The sequence below is a fragment of the Tiliqua scincoides genome, chromosome 6, assembly GCF_035046505.1.
Source record: "Tiliqua scincoides isolate rTilSci1 chromosome 6, rTilSci1.hap2, whole genome shotgun sequence".
Classification (NCBI taxonomy): domain Eukaryota; kingdom Metazoa; phylum Chordata; class Lepidosauria; order Squamata; family Scincidae; genus Tiliqua; species Tiliqua scincoides.
In genome coordinates, this window is record NC_089826.1 from 15,098,564 (window position 1) to 15,124,374 (window position 25,811).

General features: G+C 42.9%; 1 protein-coding gene and 2 pseudogenes across 2 annotated transcripts in view; all 3 read left to right on the forward strand.

The window, feature by feature from the left end:
• GRID2 (glutamate ionotropic receptor delta type subunit 2) overlaps positions 1-25,811 on the forward strand; it is a 997,958-nt gene that overhangs the window by 46,549 nt on the left and 925,598 nt on the right. The gene's annotated exons all lie outside the window — the stretch shown is intronic.
• Positions 1,261-1,379, forward strand: LOC136656682 (5S ribosomal RNA; annotated as a pseudogene).
• Positions 14,712-14,831, forward strand: LOC136656160 (5S ribosomal RNA; annotated as a pseudogene).

Consider the following 25,811-nt stretch of genomic DNA (forward strand, 5'->3'; position numbering starts at 1 on the left):
TCTGCTGTGAATTGAATTGCACACTCCCAGTTATGTGTTATGGGTTGTATGTTGTACGTAGAGCTTCTGGCTTAACACACCAGACACCTTAAAGGTGGATTTAATTCATGGTTCTCCTGCAGTGGTCCCCAACCTTTTTCACTTGCATGTCCCTTGGCAGCCCATTTCCATAAATTGTACCCTTCATATTAGCAAAATGTTTGTAATTAAGAATACAAGCCCTCATCTCCTCTATATGAAAGCCCAGACTTCATGTATTTATCACAGTCTTTTTATCTGTTTGAAGAACAGAAGACTCTGCCTTTGTACTGTTTTGCACCAGAAGTGTGCTGAGAAATTCTGGGTGATTGATCACTTTCCATATTATGTTTCAGCTTTTTTTACTGTGCTGGTTTTCAATCACTGGTTCATAGATTAATTGATAACCAAAAACTAGCTATTGGTGGGGCTTTCACAGCCAACTAGCTACCTCCCTTCCTGCCTTGCTGGTCCTTGCAAGGCATTCCTATCTTGTAAGGCATTTGGAGCATGACCTGCCTTTTTCTGCCATTATTCCATTCTTTTTCAAGTACCACTACAGGTCCTGTTGCGTGTCCCTGGGAGTACATGAATACCAGGTTGGGAACCACTGTTTTACTGGTATGTTTTTTACAGTGCACTTATTCTGATAGTGCTTACAAAAAGGTGATGAACACCAGAATTTAAAAAGAATAAAAATGTATCTTATGATCTTTTTTTATGTGTTTATGTTTTGGTTTTTTTTATGTTTTATTTAAAACTATGTTTTTAATAAATTAGAGACTACAGTTCTTAGGTAACAATTAGTGGTGGGTTATTTTTCAGGATCTGGCCTCAGGTAAAATCAGACAAAACTATAATCAGACGCCCCCCTAAGTTTAACCCCTGACTTATCCGAGGGTCATAGAAAATTCCATGATTGTTGGCTCAAAACTTGCCCTCAACTAATCTGTGGGATTGACTTATAGGTGAGCGTCTGCGGTAGGTGAAAATAATAAAAAACATATTAAAAGTTGTGTGGCAGGTGCAGAGTTCTCAGTCTACGTTTCTTTGTCCTTCTACAAAATCATATAGCATATTGGGTATTACCTCTTCAACAGTCTAATAATTATTCTAAAGTACATTTTCAACAACAAAAAACAGCAAAAAAAGTTATATAACCATTGTCTACTCATCGAATCCATAATTCATTTGACCCATTTTCCCCTTCACACACGAAGTTCATGAATGGTTTCCAATTATCCATAAAGGTCTGTTACCCTGCACATGCCCAATCTCGTCTGATCTTGGAAGCTAAGCAGGGTTAGGCTTGGTTAGTACTTGGATGGGAGACTGCCTGGGAATACCGGGTGCTGTAGGCTTATACTATAGTCTTTCGAGACTGAAGGTTGCCAACCATTGTACTGACTTGTCTTTAAGAAGAATTGTAAGTTTGTCCCACAAGCTTACAGATGTTGGAAAACACCTGTTGTTGTTTATTGTGTTGTTTATTTTACTCAGCCCTTTGTGTTCAGTAAGACTTAGGTTGTAATCCTATCTTAATCACCAGAAACACCTGTAGCTATAACTGACAATCTCCCTGCAATTATATACCTGGAACCTTGAGACACCTCTCCTGGGTCTTGCTGAGCAAGCTGTATTGGCCTCCACAGGCTTCAGAATGGCCTGCAGAAGTCTCCAGAAGCTGCTTCCAGTGTTTTGGAGTCAACTTCTGGTTTGACTGGAAGTCCCTTTTGGAGGCTTCTATAGCCATTCGGATGCCTGCAGAGGTCAAAAGAGTGGGTTGCTGGCCTCGTATGAACCTGGAGAGGCCTCTGGGGGCTCCAGGTAGTTAATTGTGTGAGCTTCAGAGTGGACCCCAGCATTTGTGGAATTCCTTATCTGTGGGGTGGGGGGGCCTTGAAGCAACCCCCCATAAATAAGGAGGGTCTATTGTATACCAGTACTATGTTTGAACAGTATGCTAACATTAATGTGCTTCCTGCCTGCTCTCATCTCTGTATATAACCCTGTGGTCTGAAAACATGTTTGACTTGAATTTTTTTTTTTTAATATAAGCCAAGTGAGAGGAATGTATTCTCCATATGAGCACACAGAAAATATATTTGCTGCAATGTTTATTTGTTTATTTGATTAAACAAGTCATTCTTTGCTTCCTAGTATTTGTTTTGTTCATCTGAATTGGGGCTAGAGTAGTGTTCCACTACCATTGCAATAAAGCCCTGTGGAAAAAAAGGAGATTTTCCTGCTAGCTTTCAGTCACATGACAGGGCTGAGGCTTAAAAAAGATTAACCTGTGCAGAAGATAGAGGTCAGCGTCCAGTGGCTTAATCTGCTCCTGTTACAATTACTGTGCTGGCACAACTCCAGCAGAGGCTGTTACATTAACGATGCAACTTTTAAGAAAGGACAGGATGATGTTTTAGTTCAGTCTCCTTGCTCCTTGCTCCAGATCCATTTCATTGTCAAGCGATAATCAACTGAACTCTTGGGAGATGCTCGCTAATTCAAGTTTCAGTAGTTTACAACTTCAGCTTTTATAGGAACACAGGGAGCTACCTTATCCTGGGGCAGCCCAATGCTCCATCTGGTTGATGACTGTCTGCACTTGAAAGGCAGTGGCTCTCCAGACTTTGAGGAAGGGTTCTTTTCCAAACCACTGTGCTGTGGCACACTAGTGTGCTGCGAATGGTCTGCAGGTGTGCCGCAGGGCTTTGGGGGAGGGTCTTTTATTAGTAGGGCCATTGGGGGATGTGAGCCCCCCACCAACAGCATGGGTTGCCTTGTCAGTTGTCCAAAAACTGATGATGTGTCTTGACAATTTTAGTACACTGTCAGTGTGCCGTAAAAAAAAAAGGTTGAAAATCACTGGGTCAGGGATTGAAGCTGGAACCTTCTGCATACAAATCTTGTGCTCTGCCGTGTTGCCCTCACTATCCTTTTCTAAGAAGGCTTGTTTCCTGCTTTGATTTTGGTTTTATCCTACATTGCAGAACGTAGGTGCGTATAGGATTGCAGGCCACTGGATGAATGGTGTGTGTCTCTGTTGATTCTGTTGGACTTCTCAGCAGGGTTCAGTACCAGAACCACTAAAATTGAGTGTTAGGAGAGTTAGAACAGTCAAAATGAAATACTTCCTTATCCAGTGTGTAATTAATCTATGCAACTCCTTGCCACAGGATGTGGTGATGGCATCTAGCCTAGATGTCTTTAGAAGGAGATTGGACAAATTTCTGGAAGAAGAGTCCATCACAGGTTACAAGCCATGATGGGTATGTGCAGCCTCGTGGTTTTTGAAGTAGGCTACCTCAGAATGCCAGGTGCAAGGGAGTGGCAACAACATACAGGTCTCTTGTTGTCTCATGTGCTTCCAGAGGCATCTGGTGAGCCACTGTTGAGATACAGGAAGCTGGTCTAGATGGACATTTGACCTGGTCCAGCAGGGCTTTTCTTATGTACCATTGACCAAGGTATCCTTCTCTACCACTTCATGGGGATGGGGTTGACAGACACCGCTTTGGGATGACTGTGTCCTGGAGGAGAGATTCCAGAAGGTCATGGAGGGGGGGGCCTTGCTTGACACTGTGGCCATTGGCCACAGGGCTACATCTTGTTCCCTGCGCTTTTTAACATTTACATGGAATCACTAGGGGAGATGGGAGGGTTGGTACTGGGTGTCATCAGTATGAAAATGGCAACTAGCTTTATACATTTCTTGCCATTCCCAGCTGAGGAATTTAGGGATATTCTGATCCTGTGCCTGGATAGAGTCAAAATTCCTCTATTGCAGATTATCTCCCAAATGGGAACTCAAATGCACATTTGTTCCATCTCTTCTGGCACTTCCTGGCAATGTGTGGAACATTCCTCAATTATTGTGTTTATTAACTCATATTCCACTTTTCCTTTAGAAAGCTTGCAAAGGTCCCCCGTCCAGTTTCTAACGCAGTGGTTCCCAAACTGCTTTGTGGTGCTCCAAGATGCCAAGGCAATCTCAAAGGGGAGCCACAGGATGTTCTCGGCAGTCTCTTTTTTTCTGGCTCTCCAGGGTGCTGCCATCTTGGCCTGGCTGAGACTTGCGTGACTGCTGCCATGATAGGGCACCATGGAAGAAGGGTGCTGTGACCACCGTACGTTTGGGAATGGCTGCTCTGGGAGGAATCTGTTTATAGATTATGTGGCTAATTGCAGTACTATTTTTCTAATTTTCGTTCAGCAATGAGAGAGGAAATCATTAGCAGCAATGAGTTTTATTTTTCCTATCCTTCCCTCCCCCATAAAGTTTAAGTAAACTGTGTTATGTAGATTAATTTCAAGGAGTTTGTTAAGCCGTGATGAATCAGCTCCAGCCTTTTCTGTTATTCTCTGAGAGAGAGAGAGCACTAATTTGCAATGACTGTGCACCATAAATGAGCCTCGTTTTAAAAAGTACATGAGAAGTGTAACACCTATCAATGTGATGTGATGGTGCTAATGGATTTAACAGAATGGTGCTTTGTCTAAGTCCTAAAATTAAGAAGGTGCAAGTATAGTACTCCTGGGTTGTTTCCACCCCTTCTGCCCCCTTTACAGCTCATTAAATTTCTCATGCAGAGCGCCACTGCATAATGAGTTCCTAAATATCTCTTGAATAGCTCCCAAGTAGGGAATTCTTTCCTTGTTTTCAGAACATTTTTCAAGTTGAAATTCAATACAAAACCAAACCAAACCCCCCCCCCCACAACTGTTCTCAATATTTGATGCCATGTAAAATGGTAGCACAAAGGCGTGTTGAGAAAAGCAGCAATCAGATGGCAATATGGATTAATTCAACATAAGCCTAAAAATGTACACGAGATAGTCGTGTATTCTTCACCTACCTCCCCTTCCCTGTTTTCTTTTGTGTCTATTTTTAGATTGTGAGCTCTTCAGGATAGGAGAGGATCATCTCATTCTTTGTAAAGAACCAACTGTGCAGGTGCTGCGATTTAATTAATAAGAACAACTTCGGTAGGGAAATCATAATATGATCGCTGTATTCTCATAATCTTTCTATGTGAACATGTGTAGAGACCAAATCTACACATGTTTGCTTGACTGCCTGGACCAGAATGGTTAGCTTGACCAGAACATCTACACATGTTTGCTCAAATGACTACATGAAGTCAATGCATGTACAACCATACATACATAGGGCTCCCACCCTGCAATTGAGTGCAGGTGGATAGTTGAAGAAGTGTTGGTTCCATGCAGCTTTTCTAGTGAACACATGTAGATCAGCCAGCAGGCAGGGTCAGCCACCATGATCCTCCTCCCCTCCCCACTACACTCAACTAGGTTTGTTTTGAGAATAGGGTTGTAAGAGAGATTCCTTGCTTACTTTGTTGTCAGAGTGATTTGCATATTTTTGTGTGAATTTGACTACTTGTGGTTGTAGTTAACGTGAGTTTATCCACTGAATCCAATGCAGAAATGCATATCAGTTGCTTCACGTGTTATGCTGACTGCTAATAAGAGTATGTACATAAGTTTAAGCTGTGGGTTTGCCAACTGTGGCCCATGGGCTAAATCCGACCTGCCACCCAAAGTTATCCATGTGGAGCTCAGTTTGGGAGTGGCCCAAGCTCACAGCAGCTCAGGGACTCTGCAAGCCTGGGCAGGTGGTTCCACCGTTCCGCATCCGGCACATGGCAAATTAGGAGGGAGGCCTCGCCTTCCAAGTTGAGCTCTGCGCAGCCACTTCTGGGAGCTCAGCAACCTGGAAGTTCGGTGGTGACTTGATTATGTCATTGTCAAACACCTGGCCCCTTTTCACAAAAAGGTTTACAACACCTGCCTTAAGCATATGTTACTTGGGGACAAACTTGTTTCTTACGGAGGAAAAGAAAAACAGAAAGCACTTTCCGGAGGGGAAATCAGATCAGAGGTAGAAGCCTGAGGAGATACACAATCCTTTCCCCTATCTTCCCACATACATGCTTCTGTATGCAGACAAATGTTCATTTGGCCTTTATACCTTATACTTTTTTGAAGAAATGCTGTCTGTCTTGTAAAACAGATATTCAATTACAGGATACTCAGTCATTTCAGTTGCTCTACTACAGGGGTGCTCAAGAGGCAAAATGAGTAGATCGCAGAGCCCTGTCTCTCCAAACTGTTAATATGTCAGTTTCGTCTAGTGACTAGACGAAACTGACATATTTAGCTGACACTAAACTGACACTGAAACTGACACTTTAGCTGCTCTTCAGGCATGCAGCAACAAAACTGACGAAACTGACTAGACTCCAGCAGGGGCTCCATACATTAAAGGGGGTGTCTGTCAGACGCTTCCTTCCCCCCTGGTAGATCTCCAGGCCTTGCTGGGTTTCAAAGTAGCTCTCGAGCCAAAAAAGTGTGAGCACCCCTGCTCTACTAGATGATCAGGGAGACTTTCATTGTTCAATTTGCATCTTGTTGGACACTTTTGGAAACACTACTTCTGTTTTTAATATAGCATTTTTTTAAAAAACAACAACTGTGCCCTATGAAAATATGACCAAGTTGAGAAAGTGACTTTGTTACACCCTCAGTTGCTCCCTGTGACCATACTGTGAGGGACTGTACCTTGGTCACAGGCTTGGATCACAGCCCTTTTACTGGTAAGTAGCAAAGACATGGAATAAATGGTTTCTACCTTGAAGAGTCAGCAAAAGGGAATAGTTGGAACAGTTACCTTCTAGGGCTTCTGGGTGGAAAGATGAAAACCCCTGTGCAGGGAACAAAACAATGTGCAATTTCTCCAGTATGTGCAGTTTCAGCTGAATTCAAGTGGCAGTGCAATTGGTAGACTGACAACCCAATCCACCATAAACCCTTGCAAGGTGATGCAGCGCCACCAACAAGGTGTCTGCTACATCCCATGGGGGAGATTTGGCCTCCAGAGGCCTCCTTGGGACAAAGGAATATTTGTCCCAAGTGTTCTGTATGTAATGAGTAGGTCATCAACATCTCTAAGCAGCAGCTGTGGTCACACTGGTCACTGCAGGCAGGCTATAGGTGTCTGCATGATGCCTTCACCTGTGGGACAGCTGCCTGTGGGGAGCAAGGAGAAACACAGAGATATACTCCCTGCCATGCTGTTGCAAGAGGAACAGTTGATTAGGCAACACAGTTGCTAGCAGAGGCATGTGTGATAATAATGGAGGATCAGGAGGAGTGGGTAGAAACACGATAGGGAGATGCAGCATCAGTACATTGCAGCATGAGATCCTCTGCCCCGCTTTGCTTACCTGTGTAAGGTGCACTGTCCTTCCCCTGTAGGGGTGATGATGTGTAGAGGTTCTAGTTGGGTGCTTGTGTGTGAAGACTTCCAAGGGCAGAATACCTGCAGTAAGAATTCTGAGAACGAAAGAGTTAACAAAATACATATCTTACCATACACATTGTGAAAGACAAGGGGTTGTCTGTACAAACTGCCCTTTCACCATGGTTCCCATTACCAAAGGGAATCTCCCTTGAGAGACCAGGGAATTATAGCCCTATTCTCCATGTCTGATAATCTGAGCTGTCTTCCTAGTAGGGGGTTTAGTAGTGGGCTTGCTGTGCTGTGATTGGGTGCCAAATGTAGTCTGTATCTTACCCTCCATCATAGGAAAGTGGATGTGGTGGTAGTGGCAGGAGTTGCAATTTTCTGCTGTTTTTCCCTTCCTCATAGTCCTTTATGGGTTTGCTCTTATCCACACCACTTATGTTGTTGGCATAGCATTTTCTGGTGTTGGGGGTACATCCATTGACTGAAGAGGGTTAGGATTCAGTGTCCTTTGACTCCTAGTTTCTTCTACATCCCTCTCCCATCATGTTCCAATCTCCTTCCCATTTTGGCATCTCTGTCGGCAGAGCTGTACTTGATGTCCAAGCAACATCTGAACCAAGTGCTGTATTTACATCAGTGCTGTATTTTTCTGGTCCTGTGCCAGCATCCACTTCTGTATGTGGTGGTGCATCTGTTGGTGGGTGGGCTTCTGTACTGGCAGGGTTGTAATTGTACTGGTGTATGTGGAGATAAACTGGCATATCTTGAGGACAGGATTGGGTTGTGTGTGTCATTGCAATGAGCAAATATAGTTAGCAAACAAGAAGCTATATAGAAAGATGTTTTGCTATTTATTACTGGGCAATTGTTTGTTGTGGCCATGTCTTTGATTCCTATCCTTGTCTGTGATCAGAATGGAGCACATTGCCGCCGCCCCCTGCAGTGGTGTACCTGGTGGGGGCAAGGGGAACAAATGCTGTGGGCACCACCCCTGCGAGGGTGACGACATTCACTTTGTCGTCGTCCCCCCCGCAGCCCTGCAAGTTGAATCCACTTCGGCCATGGTTTCCAAACTGCTCTGGGCCATCCCCTTTCTCGCCTTTTTTTATAAGAGGAGAGGAAAGAAGCAGCAGCCCAGAGCGGCATTGCACTGGGAGATGTAGCCACTCCTGGCGCGGATGCCCCTCTGGGCCATGATGATGTCACTGCAATTACTTCTGGGGTCAGGGGGTGGGGTGGCAAAGTGGGAGGTAGCCCTAGGCAGAGAAAAACCAAGGACCACCACTGACCCCCCCCCCCCAAAAGGTGCAGTTTGTGAGCTTTGGATGGTTTGATTCAGAATGCAAGTCACAAAAGCCCACTTGTGTGACTGCCTCCTCCGTAATCGGAGTTGACATAGGTTATTGCTCTACTTCATCAGTTGGATGAAGTTGCCTGGGAAGAAAAATGTTCTGAATCAGTGTTTTGGACAACAATCACCTTTATGTATCTTCAAATTCCTATTTCTCTTCTCCAGATAGAGGGAAAAAAATTCCTCTTGCAGTTGCCAAATGTCAAAAGAAATGGCATGTGTTTAGAGAGCAACTTCTTTAGGTGAACCTAACCTTCTTGGGCCCTCCTGTAGAGATGTTTATCTGTTAACAACAGACCCCCACCATGGCATTTCTCAAGCTGCTTTTGAAGATCTCACATTCAGAAGCAGTTTGCCATATGGCACATTTCAGAAGCATGAGGCCAAAACTCCCTTCGGCATGCTGGAGTGGTTGCATGGTTCTTGGAACACTGGCTAAGACTCACTCTTTCCCCTTCGTTCCCCCCTCTTAGATTCTACTGTCATGCAAATAACATGGTGTTCTTCAAATGAAATCTCTTTCCAGTCCAATAGAGCAAATAGACCATGGCAGAGATACAGTGTGAGCAGAAGGTTGGAAGCCAGACATGCACATTCTAATCTTGGCAGCAGTGCTGATGCCCTGTATTCTCCTGGGCATGTGTCTTAATCTTTCTGCTTTGTTTTATACATGTATAATAACAGGGATAATGCTTTGCTTCCTCCGAGTTTTGCTGGGGTTAATGAGCTGATATATGTAAATTCCTTTTGAAGCTTTGGCATATAAGTGATAAGCAGAGGAGCAATGACTTTTGGAGTGTGATTTGAAAGAGATGAATGGCCATGCAGTAGGGCCCCAGGGGAAGAGTGAAAGGTCCCTGTAGAGGAAAAAGAGATGTGGAGTATATGCAATTCATGAAGATCCTTTTATCTCCTCCATCCTTGTCTTGTCTGCACCTTCTGCTAAGCTTCCCCATTTGTCAAGTTCATTGTCTTCACTTCTTTAAGAGGAAAGAGCTACTTCTTAAATCACATTATGTTCACTGAGGCTTACTTACAGATGTTTAGGATTGCAGCCTAAAAGTGCACATTGGGAAGCCTCAGATTAAAATTTTGCTATGGTGTCTGCGAGTGGCCACCTTCGGGCTGGAAGTCAAGACATGCCAGCCACTGTCCACATACCTTCTTCTTCCTACTGCTCCTCCTGTTCTTGCAATGCTTCTCACAAACCTTCTGTTCTTGCAATGTAGTCTCACAAACCTCCTTTTGGTCTTCATACTTATTTCCCATGCTTATTCTGCCTGCCACTCTCACTCCTCGTTTTGCCCCTCCCTTCTGCTCCAGCGTCCAACTCTCTGCTAATGAAGCCTGGCCCCAGAGCTCCCTTGTGCTAACCTCATAGGCTGTTTTGGAGTGAGGGGAAGATGCAGTGCTACAAGCAGTGGTGCTTGGCCACTCCACTCAGCCAAGGATGCATAGTCAGACAGTAGCTGCTGACAGCCAGCCTCAAGCACACTTCCAAATGTTCATCAGTCATGGTGGAACGGTACTTGGACTTAATGATCTTCATGTAGGAAAAGGCTGACTCACATAAATAAGTGGAGCCCTTCCTGCCTCAGGTGCTCTTATATCCCTGAGGGCCCTATTGCCTTCAAGTGGCTGCAGCTGTGCAGCACACTCTGCTGGATGCCCAGGCCTTACTCTTAAAGGGGTCACTGCTGACACCACATCTACCTCCTCGCCAGATCTTCCTTGATTCCAATGCAAGTTGGGGGGGGGGGAGCAGATCTCTATACAGACCAGTGCAAAAGCAGGGGAAAGGTGTGGGGGAGGGAAGATCTCTATATAGACATCACAGCAAGACCAGTGCAAAACCCCTTGCACACAGAACCAACAGATGGAAGTTGGGGGGGGCAAATCTCCATACATACCAGTGCAAAAACAGGGGAAAGGTAAGTCAGCCCCAGTAGAGTCAATGGGGCTCACTCCCAGGGATGCGTGGACGGGGGAAAAGCCTGCCAGCGTCTCCTCTCCCAGGGAGGAGCCTGCCAGGTGCTCACTCCCTGGGCTCCCTCCCAAGGCTCACTCCCTAGGCTCCCTGGACTCACTCCCTGGGCTCACAAGCCTGCCAGGGGCTCACTCCTAGGGATGCGTGGACGGGAGAGAAGCCTGCGATCGACTCATTTCGCCTGGAGATTGACTGGTAGCTCGTGTTCGACATAATGAGCACCCCTGGTGTACATCATATACAGAAGTGGTTCTCAAACTGGTGGGTCACGACCCACCAGTTTGTGTAGCACTTCCCCCGTCCCTTTTAAAAAAATTTTTTTTATTAATTTCCAAAAACAAATATAAACAAACACACGTAACACATAACACGAAAGAAAAAAAAACATACTTCACTACATACACAAAAAAAGGGTGCAGGAAATCATATATCGTTATTATATATCACTAAAATTAATAATCATTACATATCTCCTAAGCAATTTCCTCTTCTGAATTTACCTCTTAATATCATTTTTCATTTGTCATTCATCTATCATATCATATCAAATATAATGTGTGTATATATAATACAATCATCTAAATGCCCTGTCATATATTTCTAAAAGTTCTTTTTCAACCAAGGATAAAAAGGTCCACTTGTGTTGGTTTTCGTTGTTGGTCCAAAATTTCTGACAGTCTGTCCATTTCCACCACATTCATTATTTTCTCTATTAATTCATCTTTCATTAGTATTCTAAAGTCCTTCCGATATCTAGCATATAAAAACCTTGCCGCAGTTAAAATCATAATAACTAGGTACACATGGTTTTCTTTATCTATAACATCTAAAGTAATATTGAGCAAAAATAATTCAGGTTTCAGCGGAATAGTAAATCCAACAATCTCTTGTATTAATTTCTTATCATCCTCCAATAAATTTGCATTTTTTTACATGTCCACATGTGATAAAATGTTCCTTCTGAACATTTGCATTTCCAGCAACTATTTGATATATTCTGTTTCATTTTTACCAATCTTGTTGGTGTCATGTACCATCTATAAAACATTTGATATACATTTTCTTTGAAATTTGTTGTGCTAGTAAGTTTGATATTATATTTCCAGATCTGTTCCCATTGATCTATTGTGATATTATGGCCTATGTTTTGTGCCTAATTTATCATACATTGTTTTACTGTTTCTTCTTGCATTTCAAAGTCTAATAAAAACATATACTTTTTTTTGATATATTTTTCTTTTGTTTCTAGCAATAGTCTATCAAATGGCGTCTGTTCCATATAGAAACCTTCTTGTTTATCTCTCCCAAATCTTGAATCTAATTGTAGGTGAGTCCACTAATCCATCTCCACACCTTGCCTTGACAATTTTTCTTTTGTCTTTAATTTCCCATCTTCCTTCACTAAATTTTCATATCTGATTATTTTTGTTGTCTCTAATAAACTTGGTCGGGTATATGCTTCCAACAGCGCCACCCATCGGGGGATTTTCCCATGCATCTTTATTTTAATCCAATCCATAATAAGGATTTCCTTAATATATGGGTACTAAATCGCTTATATTCACTCATGACCAGAAGTGGCAACATCAATTTAGTCTTCAAACCTAAGCCATGGTCAGCCAAATGTCCCATTACATCGCATGCTTGTACTGTTATTTTGCATAGCTTGGAAGTCAAACATTCCAGCTCAGAAGTCAAAGCAGAACAGACTTGGATCCTTCTCCAACCACACAGCTCCCTCATCCTAGTGTCTCATCTATTCAGGGCAAAGCACCATGCCCTTCTCCCACTGGGAGCCCACACTACCCAGCAGCTCTGTACCCTTTTCAGCTCTGTACTTTCAGTGGCTGAACTAGATGCTACAATAGCCACCTGAAATTGACTTGACCCATCTAGTTGATTCCAACCCATGTTTTGAAAAATACTGCATACCCAAGATGGTCCATACTCTTGTGCATAATTTATGTTAGCACATTTTTGGTCTGATAAAAAGCATCTTTCTTTCCTTGGTGACTCATCTTCTGGATACTGAACAGCATCAGCATGATGCAAGCTTGATAGTTGTACAGTATGTGTACTTTCCAACCCTGAACTGCTTTACTGGGATGACCCTTGCATTCAGAGCAGTTAATGAATGGCTTCATTAGACCACAATTAGCTTACATTCAGCTAACTGTGATATATTTCAGCAGAGCTGTATCATTTCAGGCTGCTTAACCAGGTATTAAATAAAAGTGAATTTCTAAGCTGTGCTTCTCTTTGTATACAGTGAGGCACCTTTTGCATCAAAGTGAACCAAGAAGTGAATGAGAGCAAACCATATGAATCCATGAAGCTCTTGCTTTTGATTCGCTTAAACCATGATTTTCTGATTTTCCTTTTGAATTAGAAAGAAATCTTTCCATTGACCTAAAACTGCTTTGGATTAAGTTCTTAATTAGGAGGAGTGCTTTAGGAAAAAAAAAACTTGTCAGCGTTCTTTTGAAACAATCCTTTCTGAGCTCAACAGCTGTGTTTTAAAAGTAGTTTTCTGAATGGCTCTGGCTGTCTCTACTGTCACCATTGCTGTTTGGCTATTTCTTCACTGCCAGTCCCTGCTGCTCTCGGTTTTGCCTGGAAAAAGTGCAGGTTGAGCCAGGCTGTTTCATAGAATACTCCCAGCATGTCTCTGTATCACCTGAAATATTAACTTAATGAGCCATTAAGAATTTCCTCCATTACTATCTTGAGATGAAAACATACTGAAGACAGCACTTAACACAGGGCTCATTCCCCATTTCAGTTTTTTTTAAACATCCAGCTTGAGGAAGAATTCTGTGTAACAGAGCTGATGTACTGCAGTCTGAATGTTTCTTGGTCTTTTGAATGGTGCTGTCTTACCACTCCAGTGGATTTTGTTGTAATGGCAAGTGCTTGTTTTAATTATTATCACAGCATGAACTAGCAGCACAAGCCTATGGATGTCTTCTCAGAAGTAAGTCCCATTGTGTTCAGTGGCCCTTACTCCCAGGTAAGGGCCTTTACTCCCATGTGCAGGTTGAGCCTCATTATTTGCGTGGGTTCCATTCCAAGCACTCACATGGATGGCAAAAAACCCACTATAGCAAATCAATTTAAAAAACAAAGTTTCTTTGCTATGGTCATTTAAAGCAGCCTTGCTGACCTTTTCGATGTAAGATAAGAGTCATTAAGAAGACAATCCATCAGTCAGTGCACTCAGCCCCTCCCTTCACCAATGCAAAGTCATCACCTTTCTTTCATGTGCTGGGGGGGAAGGGAGGGGTTGCCTGGAGAGAGAAGGATTGATGGATTGTCAGCCAACTGCCCTCTCTCTCTTTCTCTCATTAAGGAGGCTGTTGTTAAAGGACTGTTCAGTTTTTTTAAACTGATTTTAAAGGGATGCATTTTTCCCTTTTTTAGGGATCAGCACATTTCTTCTCATTTGCAGGGGCCATTGGTGTTGAGTCAAATCCATGTATAAAAAGTCTGTGTATAAATAGGCTGGACCTGTATAGGATTGCAGCCTCAGGGCCCAATCCTATCCAACTTTCCAGCACCAGTGTAGCCATAGTGCAGCCCCAAGGTAAGGGGGACAAATGTTCCCATACCTTGAGGAGGCCTTTGTGACTGCCTTCCTATCACAGGATGCAATGCATGCCCCATTGGCATGGCTACACAGGCATTGGAAAATTGGATAGGATTGGGCTCTTAGTCTTTCTAGTACAGTGGTTCCCAAATGGTGGGTCGCAACCCAATAGTTGGTGGGTCCCGCAGCATCTGAGCAGAGCTTCCAATGAAAATAAAGGTGATGGAAAGATCACATAACTAATTGCCTCAAACCCTGAGGCTATTCAAAAATCATAAAGCTGCTAATTATCCTGCAAAGAGTTGCAGTTCGCAAGATAGCTGCTAACTGCCCTGCAAAAAGCTAAGCTCCTACTGTTTGCAAGCATGTGCAAATTTAGGGAGATAAATGTTTGAGCATCTTTGGGGGAGAGATATTAGTACTTGTAAGTAAATAAATAAATAAATAAATAATGTCTTTCTAGATGTCTTCTTTTTTTAAACATCTCATAAACCTGGGTTGCAGCAACTGTTACCCTGCATGTGCTCAATCTTGTCTGATCTTGGAAGCTAAGCAGGGTCAGGCCTGGTTAGTACTTGGATGGGAGACTGCCTGGGAATACTGGGTGCTGTAGGCTTATACCATAGTCTTTCGAGACTGAAGGTTGCCAACCAAACCTGGGTTGTTCCCAATAGAGTGTTGTTTTTAAAAGTGGGTCCCAGTGCTTAAGCATTGGGAAGCACTGCTCTAGTACCTTTTTCACAGAGGGCTAAGTACAGAAACAAGTGGCAGTAAGATACTAAGGCCCCATTCAGACTTGAAACTTCGTCCCATATGGCTTTGGCTGACTAAAACTATGTACCAGTAAACTGCCCGATCAAGACTATTTGCAAAGGCATTGTTAAAAGTATGAAAGAAATTGCTTTGCACAAATGCCTTAGCACATAGAGGAGTGGAGCAGATCAATATTTGAAAGGCTTTTTATTAAGTAATAGCATATTAAACTGTATCCAACATCAAAATGTAATACCTAAAAGAGCTTTGCATCTGCTCTTAAACAAATATTTTAATTAACATCTCAGAGAAACTTCTGTGCTTAGAAAAGCTGGAAGAAAACCTTCCTCCTAGACTGGCTTTTGCCTCTGTCATATATACTCTGTAAGCAGTATGCAGGAATGCATTGATTCAGTGTATATCTTTCTCCTGTTTCGTCTTCAGATAAGAAGCGGTACTAATCAAATGACCTCCAATATATGCCTCGCCTCCTTCCCCGAGCGTTTAATTTACTCACATCCGGCGTCTAAATTATACTGTGGAATTCACTCAGAGTCCTAGCAATTTTTGCCTGCATTGAATCATTTTGTAGTAATAGAATATTTAGTTTTCACTGATGTGAGATAGATCGCCTTCCTTCACATTCAAGAAAAATGGAGTTATAATCTGTATGAAGAGCCTATAAATGCCAAATTTGCTAAAGTAATAAGCCCTGGTATAATCCAGAAGAGATCAAATCTAGAATAAGAGTGATGAATGTTTTCTTTATGGCAACAGTGACTTCAAGTGCAGTTTGTGGGCTTTGCTGAAGCACTTGTGTTATAAGCAGGCTGCTTGCCTTCCTGAGTCCTTGATCTGATCCAGCAGGGCTCTACCCAGTGCTGTTCATAGAACAATGTCTACAAGGATTTGGATTTGTATTGGATTAAATGTGTGCACCACGACGTGCCTGTATGTCTGAATTGGGTCTTGGTGGCTGGAAATTGTTCTGAGGTTTTTGAAAGAGGGACTCCAATGGTTCTGCAATACCAGAAGCCCGAGCATTCCTCCAAGAGTGAATGCTAGACGGAAGGGTCTTTGTAAGCTCTGGAGTTGTGCTGTTTCCCCCCCGCTTTATTAAAACAAGCGCCTTGAGTCAATGACATTACATTGTCTCCTGAGACAGGTGAAGGTGCTTCTCTTTTGAAAGGGAAACTAAACATTTTCCAGATGGGGGTATCCATGGAAACAGGCGAGCACGTTTGTAAAAGAGAGCCATGTGGGACAGGACACATGCCAGCAAGTGTGTTCATGGCAACAAGAGGCATTCACGAGGGACAGCTGAGGAAAGATAAGGTGAAGGAATGAGATGTGGCTGGCCAGAATTGCAGTCGGCCATTTTGCAAAGGATATAACATGGACATGATTCAACTTGACAGGCTGCATCAAGGCGCATTCTTTACCTCTAGTGTGTCACTTCATATTTTTGGAAGAACAGATTATGGCCACTTAATGGCCACTGCTGGTTGAGAGTCATTCTGTGAGGGAGCTTGTGTTGCAAGTAATGTACACATTCCTACAATTACTGAATATTCACTGTCAGTGTACTTCTAGAAAGAGAAGGATCTCATGTTGCTAGAGCAGTGTTTCTCAAACTGTGGGTCGGGACCCACTAAGTGGGTTGTGAGCCAATTTCAGTGAGTCCCCATTCATTTCAGTGTGTATTTATTTTTAATATCTTAGACTTGATGCCACCATGTTTGTGACTGCATTTGGGGGAATGTTAGATATCTGTATTTTTAACAGGCTACTGTGTATATGCTTTTAAAAATGGTAGCCAATAGAGCTTATTCCCAGGTAAGTGTGGATAGGATTGCAAAGATTGGAATGTTTGGGGATTTTTTTTTTTTAAACAGATCAGCAACTGCTTTGGAGGGTTAGGAGGGCTCTTTATTTTGCATTAATTTTTATACTTATTGTAAACTTTTAATTTACTTAATGAATTGATTTAATTTTGTCATATGGGGGTGTTAAAATTTTCCTATTTGTTTATGTCACCATGATATCATTTCCGGGTTAATGACATTTCCGCTAGATTGTTGTTCTAAAAAATGGGTCCCAGTACGAAAAAGTTTGAGAATCACTTTAGCATACCAGGATAGAAAGAAAACCCATACTTGCATCACAGGCATTTTTTGCAAGATGGTCTCTTGCCTATTAGCCAACAACCAGGTTCCTCTGAAATGTGGGTGGATGCAGCCAAATGGTTTCAGTTCCTTCAGATATTATTTAAAGCAGTGTTTCTCAAACTGTGGATTGGGACCCACTAGATGGGTCACAAGCCAATTTCAGGTGGGTCCCCATTCATTACAATTCTTGTTGGCATCTTTCAGTCCCGGAAGACCATGGTATCGCGCTCTGAATAGTGCTCTGGAACAGAGTGTCCTCTCCAGTGCGCGAAGCCTGGGTAAAGTAGATATGGAGGATAGACTGTTACCCATGCAGCAAATCCCCCCTCTCCACGTCGCTGAAATGGTCCAATGGAAAGGCAGAAGCCAATATGGTTGGTTCCAGCGGCGTCGCAGGAGTTGCCAGAACGTGACTGTGTTCAGCCATGAACTGCCTCAGGGACTCTGGCTCCGGATTTTGTCTCGAGGTTGACTCCTGAAGCCTTTTCCATAACTGGATGTAGCCACAAGGCAGTGGAGGTTTGGGATCAGAGTTTTCCTTATCTCAGATGAGCTGCCTTCCCAGGCTAACGAGTCCCATCTACCCGGTGGCTGTTTAGTCGCCTCTTACGACAAGTGCAGCCAAACTGAGGGCCTATTCTTATCCCCAGCCCTCAGGGGAATCATTGCAATATTTTATTTTTAATATATTAAACTGGTATGTGACTGCATTTGGGGAAATGTTACAGATCTGTGCTTTTAACAGGCTACTACGTATATGCTTTTAACAATGATAGTCACTCCTGGGTAAGTGTGGGTAGATTGCAGCCTAGGATTGTGAAATTTACTTCCGGTCATGACATCATTTCCGATGGATCCTGAACAGATTCTCATTCTAAAAAGTGGGTCCCGATACGAAATGTGTGAGAACCACTGATTTAAAGGATTCTGGACACTGACAGTGCAATACTAGTCTTGACTACTCAGAAGTAAGTCCTATTGTATTCAGTGGGGCTTATTCCCAGGACAGTGTGTTTAGGATTGCAGGATTTGATTCTCACATCACAGACAGACAGAAACACACACACAGCCTGCAATCCATGTAAAATTATGGCTCTAGTAAATTCCCTCTAGTTCTGCTATGAAGCATGTAGCTCAGGTGTGGGTGGAATGTACATTGGGACCTGCTGGTATGCTTCTTGATGGTTTCCAGTAGTTCATCAAGGGTTTGTGTCTCTTGATATATGATAATTTAAAAACTTTTTTCTTCCCTTTTTTGAAATTAGATAACTGAAATGAAGAAATCTTATTGGAAAATGAGGGGTGGATTTTTGTGTGAAAGAATTGTGAGCGTGGTACTGGTACTAAAAACTGGTTGAGTACATGCTCCAGTGTACCCATCTCTTAACTCTAAATGTATGGCCACACCATTCTTTCCCACCCCAAACATTCTTTTGTGCTTGGTTCCACTTGGGAAACCTCAGTGTTCTAGTAAACAGCAAATTTGTTCCTGTAAGCCTGAGATCTGCCCACCTGTTGTAGACCGTAAAACTGGCAGCAGAAGGGGAAGAAGGAATATGCTCTTATCATGCACTTACCTTCAAAAAGTAAAAGGAAGCAAAAATAAGTTGCTTTTATGCAAAACCTATGCTAGGACTTCTAGCAATTAAGTGCCTCATTCTACTTTCTTTTGGTGTTGACTTCCATTATGAAACCTAAAGCATCTTTGCAAAGTGGATGCATACATTCATAAGGTTAAGAATAGATTCTCATTTTCATAGTGTCAGACGTTGTTGTGGGGGTGAGGAACAAACGGAAATGTTATATATAGTTAGACAATTGCAGTGAGTTCTGGGAGGCTGCATGTTAGATGAGGGGAAAATGACACCTTATTGCAGTGTGTTAAGTCATTGTAGACTTGAGTTTTGCAGAGAATCTTTGGGGGTTCATATCCCAGCTTTGGATATGAGAAAGAAAGAAAATAGTCTCTGTAGCTTATTTAAGTGTTTTGAATATATATTGGATGGTTCTTTACAGTATTAGTGGGAATCCCATTCAAGTGTGCTTGGTTCAGTTTATTCAACTAATCCTAAATGCATCCAGTGAAGGTGGCAGTACAGTCATTTTAGGCAGGGCTCTCCAAACTATGGGCGGTGCTAAACCCTCCCCCATGTGAACAGAGCTTATCACCCCAGCAGGCTTTGCACCTGGATTTCCAGGCAGACATGGCTGGCTAGTGTGAGGTTTGGGGGAGATCAGGCGTGAAGATAAGAGGCTCCCCTGTGGAATGGTAAGCTGCGGTTATGCTGGGAAGGCTGCTTTGGTGCACAGCAGTCTCCAATTTGGAGATAGCTGATTTTAGGGCTTCAAGCTAGGTGGCAAGGGGAAATCCTTGTTAACTTGTTCCTAAGGCTGGATGTTGACCATGGTTACAGCACTGATGAACTCTGTAGTTCTCCAGAGGGGATTGTGTACCATACCGTAATGGTCTCTATCAATTGATGTGTGATGTCATGAAGAATGCAATGAAACAAACGGCATTGAAATTACTCTATCAAAAGTTATAGCCAAAAAACCATTGGGGCAGGGCGATGGTACATCACTTCATGAGAGGAGGTCCGTCATAGGGGTGATGCGCTGGCCTCCTGCACCGGGTGACGCAAACCCTAGTTGCTCCACTGCACAGAAAAACCCTGCCAACCAACACATTGAGTTCAATGGGGTTTACTTCCAAGTTACATGTGCATAAGATTGCAGCCTTACACAGCTGCCTCTTTGGTAGTTCACCTGAATGTTCCTCTTGGAACATGACGAAGTAGGCAAACTTTTGGTCTTATCTAACAGGGTAGAACTTCATGCTCTTATCTGAAAATAGTATGAAAAATGAGACAATCTCATTGGGTTTCCAGTCCTAGCTTTTCAGAAATATTGGAATAGGACGAAAGGAGATTGGGGGGAAGGGATTATCTTAGTTACAGTCTTTCTTATTTTCCTATGGCAAAAAAGAATGGTCCTATGGTCTACTATGGGACTTGAGATAATATGGATATTCTACTTAATAGCAGGGCTTTTCTGGCTGTGGGCCAGATCCATCGCTCAATCCATCCCTTGGCTAAACAGCACTTATTGTTCTGCCAAGGAGCCACTGTTCTGCACCACCAATCTCCCCGAAACTTTGCCAGAAACTCTGAGTTCTGTCACCCTAACAGCAATTGCACCCAGACTTCTGGGCAGACACAGCTGGCTGGGGTGTAGTTTTGGGGAGATAGGTGGTTTGGAACAGCAATTCCATGGCAGAAAGGTAAGCATTTCCTGATGCGCAGCGGTCCCCATTTTAGCGACCACCGATTATAGGTTTCCTCCTCTGAATGGGAACTGGAATCCTGTTTTATGGTGAAAATGTTACTAAAGTGAAGCATTTATCTTTTGTATAATATAGGGCGCAAACCTAACCCCTTATGTCTGTGCTTTCCAGCACTGACTTAAGGGCAATTTAGCTTGGAGGTAAGGGAATAAACATTCCCTTACTTTGAGGAGGTCTCCATGAGTGACACCCAACTACAGGATACAGCACATGTCCCATTGGCACTGCTATTGCAGTGCTGGAAAGCACTGACGTAAGGGGTTAGGATTGTGCCCATAGTTATACAAGTAATATAGGGGCTAGGATTGGGAAACCCCAGGTCTCAGTCTCCATTCAGCCATGAAAATTGTGGATGAGATTTTGGCCAGTCAGTATAGCTCAACCTAAGCCAGCTCCCTGGATTTTTGTGTGGATGAGGGTGGGGAGTCATGAGAGGATATAAGAGGGAATGCCCTGAATTCTTTAGACAAAGGGTGGGATGATAAACTAAACTAGGGAGAGCACACTTTGGACTGTATTCCTAGTGTAATCCAAACACTGGAGAACTACTTTACTTCAAAGTAACTACTTTGAGAACTACTTATTCTTCAAAGAGAATTCCTGGGATACAGTATTAACTTTTCTGCCAATTAGTCACAGGAATAGTTTGAGTTCTGTGTTGTACAACTTACCACATTTTCCTATGAACATCCTTTTATTATTGGATACTGCTTTCTGTTTCTGTAGCTGCAAAGTGAATAAACACTTCTCAAATTCCCTTTTTTAAGAGAATGCATGTCAACCTATAGCTCATCAATCATAGGCCCTCTAGACACATCGTGTAGCTTTTCTCTTTTGGATGCCTTTGAATGATTGAATAGCTAGATTCAATTTCCTATACTTTATTCTGCTTCCCTTTCGTTTTTGGTTGCTGGCTCATAAAATGTGTGCTTCAGTGATATACAATGACTCTTGGGCAAAATGAGTGATTTACTACTTCCCAGAAATATCTATCGCTTGACAAAGCATGCAGGAAAATTCAGATAAGTTATTCCAAGTCTGATTTCCCTTTAATGAAGAGGAACTTCATCCTTCTTCCTAGTGTTTGAAATCTCTGTACCTTTGCTAAAAGATATACAAAAGATACTGCCTTTTCGAACTTCCCCGTACAGATACCTGGTGTTATCGCTAAGTGATGTGTGACTCTCTTGGTGTCAGCCTCTGTAAGGCCTCCTTTTCATCTGTGGAAATCTTTATGTTGTCTGGTGGCGGTTTAGTCTTGAAGAGAGGGTACATAACATCTGTTCTTCATGAGAGATCAATCCTGGCGCTCTGGCAGGTTGCTGATCTTTACGGCCATTTTTTGGCAGTCACTGCCAGAACACATGACCTGAGTCTTCAGTGCCAGGTGGAAACTCAGAGTTCAGAAATTTCTGACATCACAAAACCAGAACTGTGTATACTTTGCACTTTAGGAAGACTTTGTGACCAAGGCAACCCTGTGCACAACTTTATGAAACGTGCCCCACAGTTCAGATGTCATGAGGAAGAATATGTTTTTCTTCGTGCCTGAAAACTATGAATCTTGTGACATTTCACAGCATGTGATTTTATGGATTGAGCTTCATTTCCTTGGTACTGTTAGCTGGAGTTGAAAATAATGTGATAGCCAACAGCTTAAAAACGAAAACAATTTTTTTATTGCCTGTCTCACTCTGAAATTGAAACTGTGAAATAAGTTTTGTTCGCTTCTAAACTACTTCAACTGTCAGTCATGTTACAAAAATTGCTTCCTGTGACAGTAGATCTACTAATATATTATAGAGTGGGCTAAGTGACAAATAATGGATCAATCCACTCTAACTCCACTCACCTAAGATGCTCTGTTCTCTCCTGATTATCCTCCCTTCTCACTCGTTGCCCCAGAACACCTACTGCTTCTCTCCTGATTGCCACAGTACTATCCCATTTCCCTCCCTGTTTCTTCTCTGGACAAGAGAACCATGGCTCTCTAATGGCCCAATCCTTTCCACGCTGTACGATGGGTGAATCTTGTGATCTGATGTTGTGCCATGCAGGTTGTTGGCATGGCATCCTAGCAAGCAGCGTATGGGTGACAGCAGCCTGCAGACTGGCCGGTGTTGTGGGTAACTTGGCAGTGGTGCTATTTAAGGGGAGCAGAATGGGCTGGGGTGGAGTGTGTTTGGATCTTGGCAGCGGCAGTGCCTGTTGAATCTTAACCTCCTTGTCTCTGCCTAGTCCAAAGTCTCCTCAGACTTCAACTAGTCAAAGAGCTGGCATAGGTCTGAGGAGACCTTTTGGGTACTGGGCAGCCTATGGACAAGTAAGTAAAAAAAAAAAATCTTTACCTAGCTCTTCAGGGCTGTCCGGTTCCTGGCCAGCCCATAGCATGCTGCACACACTGTGTTGGTGGTGCTGCATACTGTGGGTTGGCCCTGGTTAGGATTAGGCCTTGAAGCTGTGGTAGTGGAAGTAGGAGAAAAGGCCTGAATGGCATGAAAAGGCATGTACCAAGATGCTCTGCACACCGCATTCTGTTTCCCAGGCTGATACCTGTTTGCTGGTGGTTGTGTGTGTGTTGTAAACTGGGTATGCTCATTTCCAGTTTATGACTGTACATATTTCTTTTTTTAAAAAAAGTCTCAGCATGTTCCCAAAATAAATGGAAGTTATTTTGAGTACTTTATTACAGTATGAGGATAATGCAGCCATCAGCATTTTGTAAGGGGGAAAACGTGATTCATAAGTGAAATAAATACTTCTGATTAACTGTGTAGCAAAGTGAATAGTCAAGTGGTGCATAAAACTCCAATGCATTCCTTTGTGTGTTTGAATATGCATATTATGTGCATACAGCAAGAATCATGTTTTTGTCTCCTTAAAATATACAGCGGTTCAGCTAACTGTCAAAAGTTATACTAAAATAATTATCCTTTTGGCTGTAAATCAGCAGCCTCGGAAGATTTTGAATAGATAATGCATCAGAAACCTCAATTAGGAAGGTTAACTTTAGCTGTTAATATTTCTGTGGTAGAAGGGAAGACAGTGAATCGGGGAGTTTCTGTACTTGATGTGGAATCTTGGAGCTCAGAATCATATTGCCCATGGATGGGGAAGCTCTAATGTTTGTTGTGTTGTCCTGGGAGTATTGGTGTGAAATCCAAGCTCAGATGTCCTAAGGGGAAAGTTTGCTTTATGTTGCAACTGCATGTTTGCTTTTCTGATATTGAACAGCAACTGGATTTGGTCTGTCGTATATCAGGGCTGCAGTAGAGAAGAAGGGCTTTAATCATACTTCTCAGTGTGGTCCTGAATCCCCTCCCTCACTCTGTCAAGGGGGGGTGAGGTACTCTTGCTTCTGTCAATAGGAGTTCCCCCCTTGCCAAATAGCAAGAGGAGGAGAATATGGATCAGGGCAAGATGGTAAATCCTCTTCCCCTGTTGCAGTCCCAATCTATGAGATGCAAATCCCACTGCTATTAATATTTTAAAAGCATGCACTTGCAAACCATGTGCCTACAGCAGGGGTGCTCAATAGGTGGATCGCGATCTACCGGTAGATCGCGAGGCAAAATGAGTAGATCGCGGAGGGCCGACCCCCCCCTTCAGGTGCCTCTGGGAGGAAACGCCGGGAGTAAGGCCCATTGTACTCAATGGGGCTTACTCCCAGGTAAGTGTGGCTAGGATTGCAGCCTCACAGCCTAATCCTAGGCATGTCTACTCAGAAGCAAGTCCTGTTATACTCAGTGGGGCTCAAGGTACACCAACATACATTGTACATATAAATGTTATATGTTATGATGGCGCGAACATTGTAAAAAAAACTCTGGTAGATCTCCGGGCCTTGCTGGGTTTCAAAGTAGCTCTCGAACCAAAAAAGTGTGAGCACCCCTGGCCTACAGTAAAGGTAGGTTGTGTTCCGCCAGTGCTTACAGCCCATATTGCGCTGACAGTATGTTTGCCATCATAAATCTATCTGTCTGATTTTGATGGTGACCTTTCACAACAGTTGGGCCAGGTGAGAGTAAACTGAACAGACCTGCTTTACATAATTTTTATAGCGTGCTACTGAACCAAGGCTGGCAGATAAACCATATATGCACCACTGAAGTTGCACGTGTCTTTTTGATCAGAGGATTAGCTGCTTAAAATCTAAGTTCCATGGCTTTAATGGAATGATGGGTTTAAGTTTCTTTCTAAATCGTTCTTATGAAAACATTTCTTGTTTAAACCACCAGTGGGCCTGGGTGAGATCCAGGTAACATAAAGGGAATGGGAGCATAGTTTCCCTTACATTTGAATAGAGGTCCAACTATATGTTATATGGAATGTTAAATGTGTTAGTTAGCACAACTGTCATGATTATCACCCAGAGAATCGGGGAGAGATTAGGGGAAATTCCAGACCCTGGCAGGATGGCACCTAGGCACCCTCTTTCACCAGCCTAATCCACCTTGAGGATAATGTGGCCCACTTATAACACCGTAAGCACCCAGGTTCTTTTGAAATACATTCCCTTGGCAATAAAAAGTATTGCACTTAATCTTCAAAATAGAAGAACTTTATTACAAGAAAAGGTTAGTACTTAAGAGAGTACTTGTCGCTCCATAAACATTAATATTATGCATTTACAGTAGCATTTAAAATAAGAAAGGTTGGGCTAGCTTACCTAACAGGTTACTAAGAGTTACCAACATTACAGGACAGTCAGCCACATAGTACTCCTTCTAACATGCTCCAGCACAAGGACCACTAACCCAAGCTTCCTTCTCTGCTGGCCTTCTCTGTAAACCCACACCCAGGTTTTACACTCCAAATTAGCAATGAACCACACCTGGACAGCTTAGCATCTTCTACTTGGCAATCAGCTTAAAAGTCTCTTAAAGGAAAAGGCCACTTGTCCAACCCCCTGACAAGGACCACAGTTATTGGAATGGAGACATTTAACCCTTTCCCCTTGTGCAAAAGCCTATCCAAAAACAAGGGGATGCATCCAAAGAGAATGGCACACCCAAAGGGAGTTATACAGCGGAGGGGAACGTTTTCATCTGGACGAAGGTATGAGGGCAAAGGGTTAAATGCTTTCTCCTTATGTAGTCTGACTCTTAACTATGAAAATGGAGAGTTAGGCCTCCTGGAATCTCAACAAAGATGAATAGCTCACTGTCACTGGGCATGCATAATTGCACATAAGTTCTTTGCACTTGTTGAAGAGACAACACATTTTATCCAGCTCTCTTCATGACTTATTAGCCTAGTGTTTTATTGCTTTGCATTGCTGACAGTGAATGATACTGCATGTACGCAAGTGCTGTCTTCTTTCATCTGATGA